The sequence below is a fragment of the Notothenia rossii genome, assembly GCF_949606895.1.
Source record: "Notothenia rossii genome assembly, chromosome: 4".
Lineage (NCBI taxonomy): Eukaryota > Metazoa > Chordata > Actinopteri > Perciformes > Nototheniidae > Notothenia > Notothenia rossii.
The window spans coordinates 69,996,812-70,002,872 of NC_136902.1; positions in this window are offsets into that span (position 1 = coordinate 69,996,812).

Here is a 6,061-nt window from a genome sequence, read left to right on the forward strand (position 1 = left end):
TAGCCGTTACATCTCCTTGTTCTCTCTTGTCATTTCTCTTTTGAGTGCTGCTCTTTTACTTTGGTTTGCTTTACATTATAAATGCAAGCTATTACATTTGTTATAATGCTGCCAAACTTGCTGCTGCTAGCTACAGTACCTATAACTTTTGAGGTTGATTAAACGGTTCGCTTGTCAGGCAAGGTATCACATGACATAAAAGGGAGCAAGGTCATTGGACAGACAAATGACAAATTAATTTAGGTTGCTTGGTTACTTTGAACACTTGGTTACTTTGAAGACTTTGCATGGGCCCCTGGCCGGATCTGGGCCCCGGTGTGTTGCATCGGCTGCACCGTCGATAGTTACGCCACTGCTGCTAACATTGTTGATGCTGCTGCGTATAATAAACTAGCTCACCTGCGGATAGTCGAACCATTGGGATTATGATGCTTTGCTTCAGGGTGGATCTTTGGGGGAAATGATCCTGTGTGTAGCTCCCTAAAATGTTTAGCTCGGTTAGTCGACTGTTTCTCGTCTATCATTCCCAAAGGTGAACTTCAGGTCAGTAGCTGGAGTGCGTTCTCCTGCAACCGCAACTTCACTTCAACAAGGTAAGTGCTGCTTGCGCTTACAATCAGTCTGTGTTTATATGTCTAGGCTCTTTTAACCCTTATGTTGTGTTTGGGTCTCCCGTGACCCATTTGAAGTTAAAATTATATAATAACTACGCTGTAGTTTTTTATCGGAACAAGGCTTCATTATATCCTCCACAACAGCTAAACACTACAAAAACTGATTTTGACAATTTTAGCCAAGTCTGAAGGTCTATAAAAATAAAGTGTATAATTTTGTTTTGGGTGACTCAAGGTCAACTTTGGCCCAATCACAATTCACAGATGCACGTGTGCAATGTGTGGTGTAATTTGTTTTGGAGCCATACAATTAAATTACAACAGGATTGTACGGTTATGAATGCATAATAAGTTAGTTATGATGTAGTTAAAACAATATTGGATGATAGTCAATTTTTGTGTGTATTTTGGACTGAAATAAATCATGGGTCAAAATTGACCGCGAACACCATGAACGGTAACATCTTCCGAACCCTTAAGCGTACCTATTGCATCTGAAAGGGTTCAGATGCAATAGGTAAGCTTACTATTAGTAGGTTTGCTGTCATTATGTTTCTGGCTTTGTTGCAATAGCTGTATGCCATCTTTGCTAATCCAAATTAGTTCTGGATTATTTTAGTAGCTGAACTACTGTGAGTCTTGGCAGGCACCTGCATTGTAATGCTTTCGTGCTGTTTGGTTCTGTTGGTTGAAATTGTAAGGTTTAAATAGGCAATCGCGACTATTGTCTTGCGAAGAGCCCATTCACAGTATTAATGGTTTCATGGGAAACTCGTATGCTGTCACTAGCCGCTTTCACACCGCAGGACTTGCCGTACTTTAGTGCCACTAAAGTACCACGGCACTGAATCCGCCAGGGGGCTAGGGCCAATCGCATTCACACCGCATTTTACTTTCCCTGAGGCAAGATTACGCTGACGTCACTTTGTCTTCTTCTTCTCTGGGTTTACTGGCAGGCCGCAAAACCACTTCACGGCGAGTACAAAAAAAAAAGAGAGAAGAAGAACTACACGGGGGAGGGGGTATAAAGCCCACCCGCTGTACATGATATATATATATATATATACATATATATATATATATAGCCTACCTATTATATATATATATATATATATACATATATATATAATAGTTAGGCTCAGCAAACAGACCGTAGTGCAAAGATAAAGTGTCACATGATTATCTACTAAATAGTGAATTCAGCATCAACTTCACCAAGATGAAGTTCATATCTTCCTATGATACGTGTTTATGTCCGAATCCAAGCTCAAATGACTCAAACCAACAAAATGTCCAAGCAAAGAATCATGTGCACCATGAGGCTGGGTTATAAGGGTAATTTACAAGTAAAATACCCCATTATAACAATGGACTTTATCTTTATGTAATTATTATATATTACCCCCTCAGGCTGATTTTGGAAAAGGACATTAACCGTTGTTTGGTGTTTTTCCCTTATTTATCTAAAACAAATGACATGATAAATTACTTGTGTTTATGTGTGTAAGACTTGTGTTTCTGCCCCTGCCATTGCTGCACAAGGTTGCAACATTGTAGATAAATTCAACCACCGACACCTGTCTGATCTCACATTCTTCTTTTCTGCAAATTTGGGGTGGGACACAATAAATAAAGCTTCGCCAGTTTGTTTGTTTTATTGCACAGTCAAGGCATAACAATAACGGCATCACGCCGCTCAAGTAGCTTTTGCGAACATCGCTCAAAACATTTGGAGTTGGGAACTGCTTTCTGTAGAAGCTGCTGCATCCCGTCCTCAGAGTAAATTGCCAGAAGTGCCGACACTTCCTCATCATTCCACCGCTCCGGTGTTGTAGTACGTTTGGTCTTAACTGCTTTAAAGTACAAAAAAACTACTCGCTCAGGTGTGGATGTGGTTTTGTAGCGAGGAAAAAAATTGCTGCCTAACAAAAAAAATTCAGAGTCTAACGGGGCGTGGTTTGCAATTCGTCCAGCCAATAGAAATAGAATAGAAATTGGCCCTCTTTTATCACCAGGTTCGTACCACCTCTCCAGCAGGGACTGAAAATGGCCAAAAGAGTTCCCGGCACTGAGTAGTCCCGGCGGTGTGAACGCGACATTATTGGTACCAACGGAACTACAGAACCAAAGTACCAGGGAAAGTCCTGCGGTGTGAATGCGGCTACTGTCACATGTTGTCTTAACTTCTCATATTCAGCCAAGCATTTTTAAAAACGTTTCATATATTTTATTCAGCCTGTCCTCCTCCAAAAAATTAACAAATAGGTCGATTGTTCAGCAGCTTATTATGATCTATAGTCACGTTTGAAAGTTTAGCACCTCTAGTGGTCGTGTAAGAAACAACAATTTGCGGCAATTGCAAACGCTCAGGAGGGTCTTACGGCCTGTCCACAAAGCAGCTTTAAAAAAATCTTGAAAATCTTGGAGCTGGGCGTGTCTGAAAGCTTGGGGATTTTTTGCGAGCAACGCGACCAACAACTAATCACATGAATCTCCCACCCCGACATACAAAGCAATAGCAATGTTAAAACGAAGTAAACTGGATATAAAATCCCCAAACAGGCGAAAACCTACCAGTTTCACCCACTGTCTCTGCCACCTCCCTCCATGCCTGGTTCCTTCGGTTTGTATCCCAGTAAGTTATTAGCGACTGGTCATAAAGACCCGGGTGATTTGCTACCGCAATAACACATTTTTCCTCCATTTTCAGGAATATAGAAAATGAACTGCGGTCTGGCTCTCCCAGCTTGCACGCTGTTTGATTGGCTAGCGCTTGTACTGTCAGATTTGCATAAACGGGATTTGTTTGGTTGACGCTTCCACCTCAGCTTCAAAAGTTGAACATTGCTCTACTTTTGAATCCCGAAAATCCTGGAAATCCTGGAAATCTTCGCTTTGCTTCCCCACAATGCAGTTCGGCGAAAAGCGAGACAAATTGACGTCACCCCATTCAAAGTCAATGGGCAGAGAAGCTTTGGAAGCGTTGGAAGATTTTTTTAACGCTGCTGTGTAGACGGGCCGTTATATTCACAAATAACCCTCTCTGGAAAATCTTAAATTGTAGAATAGTTTGGCCAGAAGTGTATTGTACTTTTAGAATCCAGGTCCAGTGGATGTGTAGGATCTACAGTTTGATAGATATTACAAAGATGATTTGAGGTCTCGCCAGGAGAATGTGTATATACTACGTCTTTACCCTATTCATTTCTATTGACGGCAGCATCCATGGCATTGGCGTCAACCCTCACGGGGTGAAAACTGTCAGGGTTGAGCGAAGCAGGCAGGACCCAAACGCAGATTTAACGTGGAAATACCTTTATTTAAAGGCTACAAGAGAAATACAGAGCTCTTCCCCGTGAACACAGTCAAAAACAAACAAGGATCTCACAAAGACTAACAGAAAACGCAGAACCTAAATGCACACAGGACTAATGCAACAAACAAGACACAGGTGAGGAGGGAGGAGAAAACACAGGAGCACAAGGTGAACACAATCTGGTAATCAGGTAGGAGGGAACAGGTAGAAGGGAACACACAGACAGGAAACCAAAGACAGATCTAGACAAGACAAAACACAACACAGACAGATCGTGACAGAAAACAGTATTTCCTGTCTCGAAGTTTTCATAATAAAACCGGAAGTATTCCCCTCACCGTCAAATGATTTTACAGTGATATCTGCCGTACTCATCCACTAAAAAACATTAGTTTATCCTTGTTAATTAAACAACATTGATTGGTTTAAATTGTGTACAATGCTTTTGTGTTAGATTCGGAGAAACAAATAGTTTTTTGGGAGTTTAGGATGGCCGAAGACACTACACTACCTATAATCCTCAGCTATCGTTTGGGACTACAACCTCTACTTTGCTTGACAAACCCCGTGATTAATCCTCAAGCTCTGTGATTGGATGTTGGAGTGGCAGTGCGCCAAGGTTACGCCAAGCTTCAAACAGCTCTTTGAAATCACGGCAGACTATCCAAAACCCACCCCCCAGAGCTACACATGCTGGCTAATTGTGTTTCGCAACATGTTCTATGGCACGTCTCTACTGGGAATTGTAGTTTTAAGAGACGTTTTCGCATTTCCCATAATTAGAAGTTGCCAATATTAAATTGTGTGCACCCCTGGAGGTTTAGGGGATAGGAAACACTCAAATGTAAAACATATAATTAATAAATGGGTGAAAATTGCTTGTGTCCATAATGGGCAGCATTACTATATACCCACATGACAGCTAAGGTCAGAAGAGCTTTATTTAATAGCTCGTCTTATGTCTTTGACATTTTGCAAATATGGCAGTGGCCATCGATCATCTTAAGATAAGATAAGATATACTTTATTGATCCCAAGTTGGGAAATTTTTTGTTACAGCAGCATGTACACGATGAAATGTATTGTTACTTTGTAATTCTATTCCACTACAATTCAGAAGTTAACCTAGTATTTTTACTCCACTACATTTATTTTAGTTACTTTGCAGATTCTGATTAATGATGTGAAATATATACAACCCTTAAAGCAGACTTTAGTTACACCTGAGTCAAATTCAGGGAAGGTGATTGTCAAGTGCCAAAATAAACTATATTAGACCTTAAGCACTTTGTCAGGCTTAATATTTATCTGTAGACACCCCCAACGTGTTTTTCTTATTCAAAAGAAGACCTTAATTTAAAGTATTCTTTAATGTTTGAATAAAGCCTTATTAGTTTGTCTGTTTTGCACATCCTCCTATTAATATCTTTGGACGTCCTCCACTGAACTGTTGTATTGTAGAGATCAATACAGTATTTTCTTGATATTTTCTATTCTATATTTCTATCATTACCCTTCTACTTTCCCCCTATTTTGTACGTAGGCTACTCTTAATATTTAAATGTTTTCATCAAATATAACATATTCAATCAAAAAATGCAATAACGTGCTTTAACCCCTATGTGGTGCGGGTTAAAAAACGGTCAAGTTTACAGTGTTGACACAATAAATGATTAGGGCTGTCAGTCGATTAAAATATTTAATCGCGATTAATCATTTAATACTCTTATCAACATATGAGTGGACAAATATGCTTTATGCAAATGTTTGTTTATTATCATTGGAACAATGACAAATATTCTCCTGATTATTCTCAACACAACAACCTCTGAACAATGACAAATATTCTCCTGAATATTTTCAATACAACAACCTGGAACCTCTCTCTGTCTCCCAGCCCTGTCTACTTCTTTGCACTGAGCCAGTTGCTCAAACAGACAACCCTGTTTACAGTTCAGTCAAAGCATGAGACTGAAGTTCCCGATGTGGGCCAAAATAATGCGCTTCGATGTGCAGTCGACACGTTGGATGCGATCCGAATTATCTAATGCAGCCCCTCGTCCTCCACAATGTTAAGCTGTAGCCACCCATTTAGTTATCGCTGTTGTTGTCCAGGCGTCTTTCAAGCGTG